Source organism: Bos grunniens, chromosome 11 (assembly GCF_055505025.1).
Source record: "Bos grunniens cultivar Pamir isolate PY7600 chromosome 11, Bosgru_T2T1.0, whole genome shotgun sequence".
Lineage (NCBI taxonomy): Eukaryota > Metazoa > Chordata > Mammalia > Artiodactyla > Bovidae > Bos > Bos grunniens.
In genome coordinates this window covers 101,440,032-101,458,583 of record NC_141175.1, presented here as the reverse complement: position 1 = coordinate 101,458,583, position 18,552 = coordinate 101,440,032, and the positions used below count along the sequence as shown (strand labels likewise).

The following is an 18,552-nucleotide window of genomic DNA, read 5'->3' as shown; positions in this document are numbered from 1 at the left end:
TGTACAGCAGAAACCAACACAACATTGTAAAGCAATTTTCCCCTAGTTAAAAACAAATTTTAAAACATTAAAAAGTGTAACAGTCAAGGCAGTGTCATTCCCAAATTCCACTTGACACTCATCCTACATAGAGAAACTCAGAGGCAAAGATTCTATTAAAAATCGCAAATGACAGTTAGGAGGTTTGGACCAAAGCTTTAACTTTCAGAAATCTCACATTCCTAAAGTGGATGCTCTAATACTACCTAATCCACATTGTCTGAAGGAGTATCTTTATAGGAACAAACAAGAATGTCACATCATCATGATTTTTTTTTAAACCTGTATATATTTTTCACTATACAGTTTAAGAAAATAAGCTCTAAACCTTTTTACATAATTTCTTTACCCCTTTTTGCCTTTAAATTAGAATGAGTCCCTAAAATTACTTGCAGTAAATGCAAAACAACTTCCTTGACACTGAAAATAGATTTTTAATTTACAACTGAAAAAGTCACTAAAATGTCCTTGTATTAGTGTCATTAGAAACACTTCTCAGAGATAGAAGTAGGGGGACTCCCCTGGTGGTCCAGTGGCTAAGACTCTGTCCTTGCAATGCAGGGGTGTGGGTTCAATTCCTGGTTGGGGAATTAAAACCCCCCATGGTGCACGGTGTGGCAAAAATAAAAATTAATTAATTTAAAAAATGGAAGCAGGGATAGTAGCAAAGATGCAGGAAATTTTGACCTACGTAAACAAAAGAAAAATAATTAGAAACAGACCAGAAATGACATAGATTTAAAAAAAAATCAGTAGACAAAGACATGAGAGCTGTTATACTTCATGAGCTCAAAAAGCAGAGGAAAGCAGGCGGATGGTGAGCAACTAAATGAAAGATACAAAAAAAAAAAATGCAAGTCAAACTTTTTGGGATGGAAAACAGTGTCTGAAATCAGAAATATGCTAATAAGATTAAAAGTAAATTGGACATTGCAGGGAAAAAAGGACACTTGATAGCAAATAAAAACTCTGAAATGAGAAACAGGAGAAAAAGGATGAACGAAAACCCAAAGGCCAGAGCATCAGTGAGCTGCGGGGCAGCAACAGACAGCCTGGAATCCCTTTAACGGAGGTCCCAGTTTCCTGGGAGAGAACAGTCTCCTGGGGGAGAATAGAAAAAAAATTTAAGTACATGTGCAGAAAAAATCTGAAGAAATAATGGCTGAAATGTTTTTCAAGTTTGATAAACAGATTCAAGATTCTCAATAAGCCCTAAGTAGTAAAATCCTTAAAGAAAACTGCAGGAAAGCAAACCATAAATAAACTGGTGAAAACCAGTGATAAAGAAGGGGAAAAAAATTTACAGATGAAAAAAGATAAGAACGATAGTAGATATCCTATCAGAAATGTTGCAAGAAAGAAGACAGAGAGAGAGCTTTGAAACACTGAGAAAAAGAAATTAGTTTACAAGTAATTGAAGGAAACACGAGTGGATTCCTGAGTAACTTGAGAATGAGGAAATATTCCAGCCATAACTCAAAATCAGAAAGTATAAAACAAAGGAGTTCTAAATCCCACTACATGAGAAACTGAGGAGAGATTTTGTAATTTCACACCTCCAATAAAGGGCTTAAATTCCTAATACACAGACAGCACCTAAAAATTGAAGAGGAAAAAAGGACAATGCAATGAAAAACTAAGTAAATATGATTAGGAATAAATAGTTTCTATAAACAGTCCTTAAAATGAAAGATGTTCAACTTTTTTGTACCAAAAAAAAACGCAAATTAATACTATGGAACAACACCATGTCTTACCTGTCAGGTTGGCAAAAACCGTAAGTTTGATATGAAGACAAGTTTGGGAAAACAGAAACTTTCATCCATTGCCGACTGGACTTTTAAAAACTAATAATGCAACCCCAATGGAGAGAAGGGAATTTAATAGTATCTAATTAAACCACTGATGCAATGATCCCATTTCTAGGAATCTACCAATTATTCATTGGGACATTATTTGTCAGGCTGAAGTTTGAAAACAACAGAAATAGCCACCAGCAGAGAACAGGTTAAATAAATTATGGTAGTTCCAGGCAATGAAAGACTGAAACAAAGGAGACAGAGAAAGAAAACAGAGGAGGAGAAGTGGAAGACGAAGAAAGTCTCCACTCTCTGATATGGAAAGATTTCTAGGATATGCTGACGTGCAAAAAAGGCAAAGCACAGAACAGAACACACGTGCCCTCATAAAAAAGAAAGGCTGGGGAGCACGGCTTCTCTAAGTACAAGTATTTTGTTTTCAGAGATTTATAGATTTGATTAATCACGAACATGTTTTGCATTTTTTAGTTGAGGTAAGTCATAAAGGGAAAAAATACAATCCTTAACAATGAAAAATGAATTTCTGTTTATCAGGTTATTAAAATAATTACCGATATGACTGCACAGAGAAAATAACTTTTTTAAACACGATTTTGACTATACGTGCATGCATGTTAAGCTGCTTCAGTCATGTCCAACTCTGCAATCCTACCGCAGCCCATCAGGCTCCTATGTCCATGGGATTTCCCAGGTAAGAACACTGGAGGGGGTTGCCATGCCCTCCTCCAGGAGATCTTCCTGCCTCAGGGATCAAAATCGAACCCCAGTCTCTTACATCTCCTGCACGGGGGCGGGGGTTCTTTTACCACTAGCGCCACCTGGGAAGCCCATTTTGACTATACATCCATAGTTAAGTATATTCTAAGGCCAAAGAGAGCTGCAAAAAATTTGCTTTCTCTCACTACTCTTATTCTTAATAGCAGTATTCATACTACTTAAAGACATGTGTGTGCATGTACAATACATACAAAATAATTCTGTGAATATTGTTAGAAAGCAAGATTTTCAGTGAATACCAAGGGAAAAGCAAATATAAAATCAAAGCTACAACTACGTGGTCTTACAGTTGAATTAGAAAGCTAAGTATGAACTCATGATTTGTTTTCCTTTTTCATATCTCTTTTTTCTTTTCTTTCATGTACTTCTTGGCTCATCCTATTTGAAGACCCTTAGAGGCAATGATGGGAGAAGGCAATGGCACCCCACTCCAGTACTCTTGCCTGGAAAATCCCATGGACCGAGGAGCCTGGTGGGCTGCGGTCCATGGGGTCACTAAGAGTCAGACCTGACTGAGCGACTTCACTTTCACTTTTCACTTTCATGCATTGGAGAAGGAAATGGCAACCCACTCCAGTATTCTTGCCTGGAGAATCCCAGGGATGCGGGAGCCTGGTGGGCTGCCGTCTATGGGGTCGCACAGAGTCGGACACGACTAAAGCGACTTAGCAGCAGCAGCAGCAGAGGCAATGACAACCCAGTGACAATAAGCAAGCCCACACCCCAGACTGTGGTCCCTAAACACCTTTCCCCATGCAAAGGAACCAGGGCCACCTGGAGGAAGGGCTGATTCCAGGCAGGAGGCAGGAAATGTACTGTTCAGTTCAGTCGTTCAGTCGTGTCCGACTCTTAGCGACCCCATGGACTGCAGCACACCCAGCCTCCCCATCCATCACCAACTCCTAAAGAGCTTACTCAAACTTATGTCCATCAAGTCGGTGATGCTATCCAACCATCTCATCCTCTGTCGTCCCCTTCTCCTTCCGCCTTCAATCTTTCCCAGCACCAGGGTCTTTTCAAATGAGTCAGTTCTTCGCAACAGGTGGCCAAAGTATTGGAGTTTCAGCTTCAGCATCAGTCCTTCCAATGAATATTCAGGACTGATTTCCTTTAGGATGCACTGGTTGGATCTCCTTGCAGTCCAAGGAGTCACAGGACTCTTCTCCAACACCACAGTTTAAGAGCATCAATTCTTCGGTGCTCAGCTTTCTTTATAGTCCAACTCTCACATCTATCCATGACTAATGGAAAAGCCATAGCTTTGACTAAACGGACTTTTGTTGGCAAAATGCACTAGATGAGCATTTAAGATCTTGTTGGCAGAGAGCAAGGAATCACTCAAAGATGAATGAGGGGCACCCCTGGTAGTCCAGGGATAAGAAATCCATCTCCCAGTGCAGGGGATACAGGTTTGACCCCTGGTCTGAGAAGACCCACATGCCTCGGAGCAACTAAGCCCACGCACCACAACTGCTGAGGTCCACAGCGCATGCTCCACGACAAGAGAAGCCAGCACAACAGGGAGCCCAAGCACCGCGGCAGAGTAGCCGGCACTCGCCACAGCTAGAGAAAGCCCTCGAGTTGCAACAGACAACCGTACTTTGTACAGCTAAAAATATTAATAAATAAAAAAAGGAGCCAGACAAGTCACAGAAGACACAGGAAGGGGTTCCCACGAGCAGAAGGTGGCACCATCTGAGTATCCAAAAAAGACAGCAATTAACCAAACCCACAGAATGCATAAGGGAAGGGGCTTCCCTGATGGCTCAGATGGTAAAGAACCTACCTCTAGTGCAGAAGACCTGGGTTTGATCCCTGGGCTGGGAAAATCCCCTGGAGAAGGGAATGGCAAGCCACTCCAATATTCTTGCCTGGAGAATTCCTCACTGTATAATCCTTTCAACATTTCAGCGAGTCTGGAAATTTGCATAATAAAGTGTTGGGAACGGGGAGCATGAACTTTAAAATGATACTAAAAAGGGAGGGAGGAAGCAAAAGAGAAAACCAAACCAAGACCAAAAACACTTGACTCACTCGTCAGCACTGCAGACAGCCAGGGCACTTCCACTAACGACAGGCAACTAGAGGGTGAAAGCAAGCATTCTTCCCTCCCTTTCCTAAATGTTCTCAGGGCGAGCAGAGAGCCCTTCACAGACAAGCTCCAACTGAAAGCTGTGAAAGTACTGATCAATTAGAAAAGCGTCGTTTTGGGGTATGTAGAGAAAAACGATTTAGGCAATGATTTTAATTGCCTAATCACTAGATGAAAGGTTGACAGGGAAGAACGCAATAGAAGCCGTCGCCTGACCTTATCAAGTTACATTAGCATCCCTAAGAATCAGACACCAGCGGGCAAGTGCTCCCAGGCAGGATGCAGGACAGCCACCTGTTCAGTATTCTTTCTGAACCTGGATTCAACTGAACCTTTGTAACTACCATCCATTTTTCAGGAAATATGAAGGACCAAGAAATGGATGGGGCGATACCTTGAGGAAGGAAACAGATCAGTGGGACACTGTGCATAAAACCTGACCCAAATCTTCACCAAGTCAATGATGTGGGGGGAAACAGTGGAGTGGGGATGGAGGGATGGAGACCTTCTTGACTAAAAAAGATAGAAGAGGGACTTCCCTGGTGGTCCAGTGGTTAAGAATCTGCCTTGCAATGCAGGGGATGCAGGTTCGAGCCCTAATTAAGATTCCACAGGCAACTGGGCAACTAATCGTGCGTGCTGCACTCCTGAGCCCACACGCTTTGGGGCCTGAGCAGGAGCAAGAAGCCTGCGTGCATGCGCCTAGGACCTGACGCAGCCAAAGAACAAAACAAATGCTTCTTTAAAAAGATATGAGACACAACAATCAAATGAGCAGCGTGTTTCTGGTTGAACACACGAGAACAACCAGATCCACGGGGGGATCTGGGAGCAGCCAGAAGCCCATGTCTGTAAGGAGTGTAGCTGACAGCAAGGAGCTCAGTCTCCTCTATCAGTTTATCGATGCTACTGCAGTGACAAGGAATGGCCCCAGATTCAGAGATGTTCACTAAAATATATAGGGGTGGAATATTATTTCAGGATTTGCCTTAAAATACATCAGCAGGGGAAAAAAAGATTCAGAGAGTAAGAGAGAAAGCAAGGTGGGCAAACCTCGATCATAACAAACCTGCATAAAGGGCCCGGAGGGTGTCAGTACACCATTATAAACATAACTACTTTGGGGCATGTTTGAAAACCTTTAGAGTAAAGATTTAAAAACATTTTAACAGAAAAGCATGACAGAATACCTAAGAAGACATTTCTCCAAAGAAGACATACAGATAACCAACAGATACAGGAAAAAAAGACCAACATCACCAATTGTAAGAGAAACGCAAATCAAACGACAATGAGGCACCACAGCATGCCCGTCAGAACGGCCATCGTTCAAAAGTCTACAAATAATAAATGCTGGAGAAGATAGACTATAAAGAAAGCTGAGTGCTGAAGAATTGACGCTTTTCATCTGTGGTGTTGGAGAAGACTCTTGAGAGTCCCTTGGACTGCAAGGAGATCCAACCAGTCCATTCTAAAGGAGATCAGTCCTGAATATTCATTGGAAGGACTGATGCTGAAGCTGAAACTCCAATACTTTGGCCACCTCAAGCGAAGAGCTGACTCATTTGAAAAGACCCTGATGCTGGGAAAGATTGAGGGCAGGAGGAGAAGGGGACGACAGAGGATGAGATGGTTGGATAGCATCATCGACTCAACAGACATGAGTTTGGGTGAACTCCGGGAGTTGGTGATGGACAGGGAGGCCTGGCGTGCTGCAGTCCATGGGGTCACAAAGAGTCGGACACGACTGAGCGACTGAACTGAACTGAACTGGAGAAGATGCAGAGAAAAGGGAAGCCTCCTACACAGCTGATGGGAATGTAAACTGGTTCAGCTACCATGGAAAACAGTGCAGAGGTGCCTCAAAAACCTAGAAACAGGGCTACCACATGACCCAACAATCCCACTCCCAGGCACCTATCCAGAACAGACAAAAACTCGAATTCAAAACGATACATGCATCTAGTGTTCACAGCAGCGCTATTCGCAATAGCCAAGACATGGAAGCAACCTAACTGTTCATGTGGCACATATACACAGTGGAATATTACTAAGCCATAAAAAAGAATGAACTAATGCCATCTGCAGAAACATCAATGGACCTAGAGGTTATCATACTACGTGAAGTAAGTCAAGAGAGAAAGATAAATATGCCATCACTTATATGGGGAATCTAGGGGAAAAAATGACAGAAATTAACTTATTTACAAAACAGAGACAGACTCACATAGAAAACAAACTTACAGTTGGTGAAAGGAGAAAGGAGGGATAAACTAGGAATCTGGGATTAATAGATACACACTACAATATAAAAAATAAACAATAAGGACCTACTTTATAGCACAGGGAGTTATATTCAATATCCTGTAATAACCTATAATGGAAAAGAATCTGAAAAATAATATATACCTGTATTAACTGAATTAATACTGAATTAATCCCTGATTCTGGGAAAGACTGAGGGCAGGAAAAGAAGGGGGCAACAGTGGATAAGATTGTTGGATGGCATCATTCACTCAATGGACACAAGTTTGAGCAAACTCCAGGAGAGAGTGAAGGACAGGGAAGCCTGGCATGCTGCAGTCCACAGGGTCGCAAGGAATCGGACACAACTTAGCAACTGAACAACAAAACTAACTGAATTATTTTGCTGTACACATGAATCACTGTACATCAACTATACTTCAATTTTCTCCAAAAGGCATGCTGCTGCTACTGCTGCTGCTAAGTCGCTTCAGCCCACCAGGCTCCCCCGTCCCTGGGATTCTCCAGGCAAGAACACTGGAGTGGGTGGCCATTTCCTTCTCCAATGCATGAAAGTGAAAAGTGAAAGTGAAGTTGCTCAGTCATATCCGACTCTTAGCGACCCCATGGACTGCAGCCTACCAGGCTCCTCCGTCCATAGGATTTTCCAGGCAAGAGTACTGGAGTGAGGTGCCATTGCCTTCTCCGCCAAAAGGCCTAAGTCTGGATAATTAACCTCCACCTGTGCATATATTTTGTAAAATCAGAAGTGAAAGCAGGATAAGAAAATGGGGCAGAAAATTATAGTCTCTGAATTTCCTTCGTATATATTTTTTTAATTTTATTTTTAAACTTTCCATAATTATATTAGTTTTGCCAAATATCAAAATGAATCCGCCACAGGTATACACGTTGCAGATCACTCCCCAGCCCCAGACCACTCAGACATGCAAGGTTCTAGCAGATGTCAGAGAAGTGAGCCCTCGGGGACAGTGACAGCTTCTGTTGTGAAGTCAGCGTGACCTAAGGACGAGGACATACCCGACAGACCCCTAAGTCCCACAGGGAAGGAGCACTCTGGACTCCATGTGCATGAGGAGGCTTCTGCTCTCTCACTCTACTGTCTCCATTGACCATCTAGGAGTCAGTGAATAAAACTCATTTACCAAAGTCACCATACTTGGAAACTGAGCTGCTTCAGTCCGTCTCTACTCACTCACTGAAATGGAATAGACGGAACTGAATGCTTGCTAAGATCCCCTCCAGATGGTTTCTTTTTTGTTTTTTGGAGTACAGCTGCTTTACAATGTTGTGTTCTACTCTGTACAGCAAAGTGAATCAGCCATACACATACGTAGATCCCCTCTTTTTTGGATTTCCTTCTCATTTAGGTCACCAGAGAGCACTGAGTAGAGTTACCTGTGCCATACAGTGGGTTCTCACTGTGTGTGTGTGTGTGTGTGTGTGTGTTACTCGCTCAGCCGTGTCCGACTCTTTCGACCCCATAGACTGTAGCTCGCCAGGCTCCTCTGTTCATGGAATTCTCCAGGCAAGAATACTGCAGTGGGTAGCCATTTCCTCCTCCAGGGGATCTTCCCAACCCAGGGATCAAACCCAGGTCTCCTGCACTGCAAACAGACTCTTTACCGTCTGAGCCACCGGGGAAGCCCTCTTTGTCTATTTTATATATAGAATTGATAGTGTATATATGTCAATCCCAACCTCCCTACTCTCTGTACAGAAGTTAGGCAACGTGTAAAAATCCTAGAGAAAAGTTTGATTTCCAGCTTAAAAACTTTATGTTTTTTTGTTTAGGCAATATTTATTCTGAAGTATGTTAAATTAAAAAAATCAGAATTTTAAAGTAAGAATAAACTTTGTGCAAAAGGATTATTACAAGAGGGAGAAAAGAGGCTATTTTTTTCTCCCAGTTTTACTGAGATATAATTGACATAAAGCACTGTATAAATTTAAGATGCACAGCAAAATTATCTGTGTTACATCTGGTTACATACATCATGAAATGATTATCACAAGTTTAGTGCTCCTTCATCTCATATAGATACAAAATAAAAGAAACACAAAAAGTTTTCCTTGTAATGAGAATTCTTAAGATTTACTATCTTTAAAACTTTCATCTATATATTTTTTATATATTTCATATATTATCATTATACATAATGATACATATCATGTTGTACATTACATCCCTAGTATTTATTTCTTATAACCAGAAGTTGGTACCTTTTGACCACCTTCTTTCAAGACCCCCTTCCCCCACACCCGCCACTTCTGGTAACCACGAATCTGATCTCTTTTTCCATGAGTTTGTTTTTGAAGCATAACTGACTACAACACTATGTTAGTTCTTACCGTACAACAGTGATCTACTCTTTCTATACATTTCAGAAAAGGAGCTAACCCAAAAGAGAAAACTCAGAAAACCGTGAGATCTCCAACAACCTCCCCAGTTTAAAAGCATTTTACAAAAATGACTTCTGACATCCAAATTCACTAAGTCGGAAAGTCAGACTCAGCACTTGCCGGCTTTTTTTAAGTAACAATAAACACATCCCTAATGGGAGAACATCTTCGGGGAGTTTCATTATTTGAAAATAAACAAAATTATTTCATTGGAAATTGTAAAAGCCGAGTGATGGACGCTTCCCAACAGAAGAAAAATGTCAGCCAGGGCCCCCATCGGTCACTTCCAAGTGTAAATCCATGTGGAAAAGGCCAGCCAGTGCTGTTCTCAGAAATCGCAGGCAACCAAAACCAAGCGTGACCACTCATCCTGCGTGACCTTAGGAGGTGCACCCAAAACCCAGTTCTGAAGCCTCCCTCCTGCAGGGCTGTCTCCCAGGCTTGCCTTGAAGTGCACAGCAAGTTCTGTTCTTGAAAAACGACCTGGCTGGAGGCACTTCCTCGGCTGCCCGGGCACAAAGGTCAACCAGACACGAATCTGATCCGCCCTGGAACATTTCCTCCTGTAATAAAACTCTCTCTCCAAAGACAAAGCAAACAGTGATGCAGAAGACAAGAAACTAAAACGCCAGCCATGGTCAAGGGCAGAGATAAGCGTCGACACGGCAGAAAGAACACAGACAGAGCATTCCGTTAAGAGCCTGCACCGGGGCCATTGGGCGGGGTGGGGGTGGGGCAGAGGGTGTGGTGTCCCCCTGACATGAGGCATGGCCCCAGCAAGTCACGAGGAGCCTGTATGCTGCATTTTCCCTCCCCAGGGCCAATAATTAATTATTCTGGCCCAGATGAGGAACATTCGGGAAAGGGATTTTGTTTAAACCGGAAAGCATCACACTTGCCATTCTCACTTCTTATAAAACACATCCCACCATTTGTTAACAAAAAATGTCACAGCTTCCGTGTTTTAAAATTTATTTTTAATTGAAGGATGATTGTTTTACAATACTAGTTTGATTTCTGCCATACATCGACATGAATCAACCATCGGTGTACACAGGTCCCCTCCCTCTTGAACCTCCCTCCCTTTCCCACCCCTCTAGATTGTTACAGAACCCCAGTTTGAGTTCCCTGAGTCACACAGCAAATTTCCACTGGCTATCTATTTTATATATGGTAGTGTATATGCCTCTATGCTATACAGCTTCCATTCATGATCCCTAAAATTTCAAAAATCAGCTTGTTTTTAAATTTTCCAAACCCAAAATATTAACCAAGTTTTCCTCAAACTACACACACACATCTGCTCCTGTGATGCAGGGGTGCCGCTGCCTACCTGGATGGGACCCCATCCCCCCAACCCCCATCTGCTGGGAAATCTACACTCCGACGGTGGGCGGGGCTGTCACAGCATCCCCTCTCTCAGCTGCTACCGCTTGGCTCTGTTTCTTCTGTTTTCCTGCTCTCCTTCATTTCCAGACCTTGCTGGGAACACAGAACACGAAAACATTGCCCGACGCCATCATAAACAGTCACAACACTAGCCAGGCACTCTGCGGACCACAGGCAGACCACAAGGACACAAGCATTATAAGAGGCCACCTGAAATTCCATCGACTGATGACTAGATAAAGAAGATGTGGTACATATATACACTGGAATATTACTCCGCCATAGAAAGGAATGAAATTGGGTCGTTTGTAGAGTCGTGGATGGACCTAGAGTCTGTTATACAGAGTGAAGCAAGTCAGAGAAAAACAGATATATATTACTGCATATATGTGGAATCTAGAAAAACAGTGCCGATGGAGCTATGTGTAGGGCAGGAACAGAGATGTAGATGTAGAGCACGAGTGTGTGGGCACAGCGGTGGGATGAACTGGGAGTTTAGGACTGATGCACATACAGCACCACGTGTAAAACAGATAACTGACGGGAGGCAGCTGTGCAGCTCAGGGAACTCAGCTCAGAGCTCTGTGGTGACCAGGACAGGTGGGATGGGGTGGACGGGGGTCCAAGAGGGACGGGATCTATGGAAACATACGGCTGATTCACTTCCTGCTACAGCAGAAAATAACACAGCATTGTAAAGTGACTATGCTGCTGCTAAGTCGCTTCAGTCGTGTCCGACTCTGTGCGACCCCATAGACGGCAGCCCACCAGGCTTCCCCATCCCCGGGATTCTCCAGGCAAGAACACTGGAGTGTGTTGCCATTTCCTTCTCCAATGCGTGAAAGTGAAAAGTGAAAGTAAAGTCGCTCAGTGGTGTCCGACTCTTTTCGACCCCATGGACTGCAGCCCACCAGACCCCTCCGCCCATGGGATTTTCCAGGCAAGAGTACTAGAGTGGGGTGCCATTGCCTTCTCTGACTATAAAGTGACTATATCTCAATTAAAAAAGAGAAAAACAGACCACGTGTACAAAGGTTTGATGAGCTTCTCCTGAGTGCTCCTGGCAGGACAGCATCCTGGGTGCCTCTAAGCACAGCAAGTCCTCTGTCAGTCACCAGAAGAGACAGCCCACCCCCGATCTCAATGAACTGACATCAAAAAGAGTCAAATTATTGCCCCATCCATTCAACTCCTGCAATAGTTCAGGCACATCACCCGGAGTCTTTCCTGGATATCTTCCGTTTCCTAAAAACAGGCAAAAACCACTAACTCTATGTGTAGGGCCACAGTCAAAAATAAAATATGTGTGTGGGTAACGCAGCCATAGCTCTGAGAAGCCCCTACCCACAGGGACATGGAATAATACATCGGTACCTCACAGCCTGGCGTGGCCTGGACCCATCACAGGACAAAGCATGGCTCAGACTACTGGACACAGAGAAATAACAACACTGCCCTGTTCCTCCAGGGCCCTGAAAAGCTCTTCACAGCCCAGGCATCAACTCAGAGGCTAACCCCTACCTGCAGGCTGGACCCTGCTCCCCAGTCTCCTCTGCCTGCAGTTCCCCTCCCCTCCAGCCTCTGCCTAGGACCTGGCTCCTGGCAGTCACCTCTCCTGGTTCTTCACACCACGCGCTTGGTTTCAAGTCACGCGCCGATCGCTGTGTATCTGATTTCAAACAGAAAGCAGACACACAGTATTCAACCTCAAAAGGAAGGAAACTCCGACACACGCCATGACATCAATGAACTTTTTTTCCATTTTGCACTTTTAAGTCATTTGCAGATGATTTCCTAATTTGTCTCCAGGTTCTGACATGGATGAACCTCGAGGACATTATGCCCGTGAAGTCAGCCAGACACAGAGGACACATACTGCATGAGTCCACTTACATGAAGCTCCTAAGGTCATCAAAGTCCTGGAGACAGGAAGCAGAATGGTTGTTTCTGGGGCCAGGGGGATGAAGGAATGGGGAGTTAGTGCTTAATGGGCACAGAGTTTCCATCTGTAAATCCTCGAGATGCACAGTGGCAATGGCAGCACAGCACTAAGAGTGTGCTTAATGCTCTGAAATGTACACTTAAAAACGGTTACACTGGGACCCCCCTGGTGGTCCAGGGGCTAAGACTCCACGCTCCCAGTGCAGCGGTCCCAGGTTTGATCCCTGGTCAGCGAACTCGGAGAAGGCAACGGCACCCCACTCCAGTACTCTTGCCTGGAAAATCCCATGGACAGGGGAGCCTGGTGGGCTGCAGTCCATGCGGTCACTGAGGGTCGGACGCGACTGAGTGACTTCACTTTCACTTTTCACTTTCATGCATTGGAGAAGGAAATGGCAACCCACTCCAGTGTCCTTGCCTGGAGAATCCCAGGGATGGGGGAGCCTGGTGGGCTGCCATCTATGGGGTCGCACAGAGTCGGACACGACTGAAGTGACTTAGCAGTAGCAGCAGGGAACTAGATCTCCCATGCCACAGCTAAGACCCAGTACAGCCAAATAAGCATTTTTTTTAAAAAATGGCTAAGCTGGACTATTCACAGTAGCCAAGATACAGAGGCAAATGAAGTGTCCATCAACACATGAATGATAAAGAAGATGTGATATATATATATATACACAATGGAATACTATTCAGCCACACAAAAAGAGAGAATGAAATAATGTCATTTGCGGCAACATGGATGAATCTACAGATTATTGTACTAAGAGTTTGGTACAACTCTTAATACAAACTAAGAGTTAATGCAAACTATTATATATAGGATGGATAAACTACAAGGTCCTACTATGTATAGCCCAGGGAACTGTATTTCATATCCTGTGATAAACCATAATGTAAAAAAAAAACACAATGTTGAAGCTAATCAATTTTATATTTAACCACAATAAAAAAAAATCTTTTTAAAGACAGGAAGCAAGACCCTTTGCTCCAAGATCTACTGTGCAGTGGTCCTGGTGGCTGGCCACAGAGCTCAGACTCAGGCCCCGCACAGCCCTGGACCATCCCTGGCCTTGGCTTCTCAGAAAGGACCCGAGACACTTTATCAGTGGTGACATGCACCACCTCCCTTCCCCTCCTTATGAACAGTGGTCTTGACTCCTGAGCCCTTGACTTTCTCTTATGTACCTGACCCATCATTCACCCACACGCCAGACTCTGCTCTGGGCACTGAGGGTCAGCAGTGAGCACCACTCTGAGAAAACTATTTTCATTAGGGACCAAGCACTTAAATAAAAGGGAAACATTAGTAGAGCCAAGTGCTACAGGGACAAGGGAGCCAGAACTGAGGAGGCGGTTGGCAGGGGGTCCTGGGGAGGCCTCTCTGGGCAGGAGGGGGACATCTGAGTTCTGATCCAAATGACAGGGCACACATCTCTGCCAGCACCCTCGAAAGAACTCATAACTGCCCTCACAATGTACCTTCTCTTCTGTCTGCTGAAACCAGTAGTGATTATAGAGCCTTGGGATCCAAAACAACACCACCAATGCCTTGGGATTCGTCAATCCATGCAAGTTAACAAAGTAATAATAATAGGAACTTCTCTCTCTTCCCACACCATCCACAGATCTCTGCTGCCAAGTGATAATCATGTTCACCCACAAAATCACCTACCCAGCTCTTCCACCTCTGTTTTAAAAAAAAAAAAGAGAGAGAGAGACTCTTATCCTCAAGAATCACCCCCCACCCCCTGCACTGCCCTGGGAGCAGCCAGAGACAAGTGAAGACATAAATCACCCCCTCGGGCCACACTTCCTGTTCTGACCACGTCCCTGTGCCGCCCAGGCCCTTCCTACAGCTCTTGTTTGTGCTTCATCTGAGACAAGAGACCCTGGGCACGGAGCCTTTCTCAGGGCTCAAGACACAATAAAATATTAAACATGGTGAATCAATATCACAGCACAAGATGCCCAAGGGGCTCCCGGAAAGAGACCTGAGTACCTAAATCAATACCACAGGCCGGAGATAAATCTCCACCCCAGTGCCCCCTCCCTTACCCGAGCAAAGGGCACCCGAATGAACAATTGCCTACTCAGACCTTCAGTGGGCAAGAGGACAGACGAAGGTGGCGCCTCTCTAACTCGCCATAGGTCAGGCCCAAGGCGAGCCCCCAGTCAAGTGGAAACCAAAGGAAGCAGACCTTTCTAAAATCGTTTTTTAACTGGAGTATAGTTGATTGATGCTGACGCTGAAGCTCCAATACTTAGGCCATCTGCTGCAAAGAGCTGACTCATTGGAAAAGACTGATGCTGGTAAAGACTGAGGGCAGGAGAAGAAGGGGACGACAGAGGTGAGATGGTTGGATGGCATCACTGACGCAACAGACGTGAATTCCACCTAACCCCAGGAGATAGTGGAAGACAGGGGAGTCTGGTGTGCTGCAGGCCATGGGGTCGCAAACAGCTGGACATGACTTAGCAACTGAACAACAAATAGTTGACTTAAAATGTTGTGTTAGTTTCTAGTGTATAGCAAACTGAGTCAGTTATACATATAGGCTTGTATTCATTCTTTTTCAGATTCTTTTCCCATATAGGTTGCACAGAGTATTAAGTCGAGGTCCTTGTTGCTTATTTTATATATAGTAGTGTGCATATGTTAATATGCCAAACTCCTAATTCATCTACCCCCCTTCCCCTTTGGTAATCCTAAGTTTGTCTGTGAATCTATTTCTGTTTTATAAACAAGCTCATTTGTACCACTTTTTCAGATTTCACACTGATGCTTTCAGTTGTGGTGTTGAGGAAGACTCTTGAAAGTCCCTTGACCAGCAAGGAGATCAAACCAGTCAATCCTAAAGGAAATCGACCCTGAATATTCACTGGAGGGACTGATGCTGAAACTCTAATACTTTGGCCACCTGACGTGAAAACTCAACTCATTGGAAAAGACCCTGATGCTGGGAAAGATTGAAGGCAAAAAGAGAAGGGGGTGGCAAGGGATGAGATGGTGAGATAGCATCATTGACTCAATGAACATGAATCTGAGCAAAGTCTGGGAGATACTGAAGGACAGGGGAGCCAGGCTGGCTATAGTGCGTGGTGTTGCAAAGAGTTGGACACAGCTTAGCGACTGAACAAGAGCAACAACATATAAGTGATATCATACGATATTTGACTTTCTCTGACTTCACTTAGTATGATAATCTCTAGGCCCATCCATGTTGCTGCAAAGGGCATTGTTTTATTCTTTTTATAGTTCAAGGAAGCAGATCTTGGTTCAAGAGAAAGAATGTTCCAGGAATTAAATGTGCTCAGGACAACCACACTGCTAGGGGGTAGGCAGCCAGTGTTAACTGCTGCAATCTTTATAGCAGGTAATTTGGGAATACACATATAAACGGCCTTATAAACGTTATCCATTGAATGCAATAATTCCTTACTACAGGCACACCCCAGAGATACTGTGGGCCGGGTTCAGACCACTGCAGTAAAGCAAACATCACAATAAAGGGAGGCTCATGAATTTTTTTTATTTTATGGTACCTATAAAAGTTATGTTTCTACTACACTGTAGTCTATTAAGTGTGCAATAGCATTATATCTAAATAAACAATGTACATGGCTTAGTTTAAAAAATACTTTATTGCTACGAAAAAGCTAACCATCATCCAAGTCTTCAGCAAGTCAGCAATCTATCACAGTCACATCAAAGATCACTGATGACGGATCACTGTAACAAAATACAATAAGGAAAAGTCTGAAATACTGACAGAGTTACCGAAAGGTAACACAGAGACACAAAGTGAACAAACGCTGTTGGAAAATGGCACGGACTGATTTGTCCTTCACAACGGTCGTTGTTCAATCGCTCAGTTGTGTCCAACTCTTTGCAACCCTATGGACTGCAGCACGCCAGGATTCCCTGTTCTTCACTCACCTCCCAGACTTTGCTCAAACTCAGGGCTTCCCAGGTGGCACTAGGGGTGAAGAGCATGCCTACCGACGCAGGAGACATAAGAGACGTGGGTTCCATCCCTGGTTTGGGAAGATCCCCTGGAGGAGGAAATGGCAACTCACTCCAATATTCTTGCCTGGAGGATCCCATGGACAGGGAAGCCTGGCGGGCTACAGTCCACAGTGTTACAAAGAGTCAGACACGACTGAAGCGATTTAGCACATATGTCCATTGAGTCAGTGACGCCATCCAACCATCTCGCTCTCTGTCATCCCCTTCTCCTCCTGCCCTCAATCTTTCCCAGCATCAGGGTCTTTTCCAATGAGTCAGCTCTTCTCATCAAGTGACCAAAATATTGGAGTTTCAGCTTCAGCACCAGTCCTTCCAATGAATATTCAGGGTTGATCTCCTTTTGGATTGACTGGTTCGATCTCCTTGCTGGCCAAGGGACTCTGAAGCGTCTTCTCCAGCACCACAATGAAACCATGTGATCAGCCTCGTTAACTGGTAAAAAATGCAACGTTTACAGAGCACAGTAAAGCGCAATAAAACGAGGTGTGCTTGTACGTGGGTTCCCCCGGGGGCCTGGCCTCTCGTGCTTTCCTTGCCCTTTTCCACCTGTACCTGCCATTTCCAGGTCAGCTCTCTGACTCCCCATGACCCAAGAAGGTCAGGGAGAGGAAACCACCTCTCACACCCTCACCCAGGAATCCCGGCACCCAGCACAGGTCTGGTACAAGACAAGCATCAAACGTTTCAGATGAGAGGACTTCAGGGATGGCCTGAAATATTTAAGTGTCTGGATGCTCGTTTAGGTTTATAAAATAGATAAAAATCAGAGCCAATTAAGTGTCTAGTAAAGGTCTGGATGAGTAAATCTAGCTACAGGCAAAGGCTGAGCACTGTGTCACCATCAAGCATGACACTGCGTCACCGTGGAGCCCAGACTGGCTCCTGTGGACCTGCAGGGCCATGTGGTCTCAGGACCCAAGCAGGCTTGTGCACTAAGTCCCCCCACTGGTGACTCCCCAGAGGTCCATCTGCTGCTGCTGCTGCTAAGTCGCTTCAGTCATGTCCGACTCTGTGCGACCCCAGAGACGGCAGCGCAGCAGGCTCCCCCGTCCCTGGGATTCTCCAGGCAAGAACACTGGAGTGGGTTGCCATTTCCTTCTCCAGTGCATGAAAGTGAAAAGTAAAAGTGAAGTCGCTCAGTCGTCTCCGACTCCTAGCGACCCCATGGACTTCAGCCTACCAGGGTCCTCCGTCCATGGGATTTTCCAGGCAAGAGTACTGGAGTGGGGTGCCATTGCCTTCTTCGAAAGGTCCATCTAGCAGGAGACAAAACTCCAAACGTTCTCATCAGAAGTCCAAATCCTAGGGCAAGACCACCTCCCCTGCCTGGGGCAGAGGAGAGGAATCAGGGAGACTCGGGAGAAGAGGACAGGGTCTTGCCCCTCCCACCCCTCATCCTGGCCAGCAGCACACCAGCCCCCCGCCCTGCTCTGTCCCCAAAATACACATCAAAATGCCACAGTCACTGTATTAATGCTTACACAGTGTAGGAGAACCATTTCCAAGCGTGAGCAAGAAAGGGGACAAACAGCACAGCAACCAAGCAAAACTGCCGACCACAAGGGGATGGAGAGAGATGAATGAGGTGCTCAGTGTCCTGGAGGAAGAGGAGGAGGAGGAGATGCCCACGAAGCCTTCACGCCCCAAGATGATGTAACAGAAACGTGTGTTCAATGAAACAAGAGCTCAAAAATGAGATGGAGAGATTACAGATACAGTGGGAGACTGGAGACCTAAGAAAACGAACTGAGGATCAAGACCACTGACTACACGGGGACTTCCCTGGTAGTCCAGGG

The 18,552-nt window shown here is 44.8% G+C and overlaps 1 protein-coding gene and 1 long non-coding RNA gene across 10 annotated transcripts in view; both read right to left on the bottom strand.

Moving 5' to 3' along the window:
• TBC1D8 (TBC1 domain family member 8) overlaps positions 1-18,552 on the bottom strand; it is a 141,079-nt gene that overhangs the window by 69,124 nt on the left and 53,403 nt on the right. The gene's annotated exons all lie outside the window — the stretch shown is intronic.
• LOC147363696 (uncharacterized) lies at positions 17,013-18,077 on the bottom strand. Its single transcript, XR_015137373.1, has 2 exons — positions 17,937-18,077; positions 17,013-17,188 (listed from the first exon to the last, which is right to left on the bottom strand). It is a non-coding gene; the product is annotated as an uncharacterized LOC147363696 (long non-coding RNA).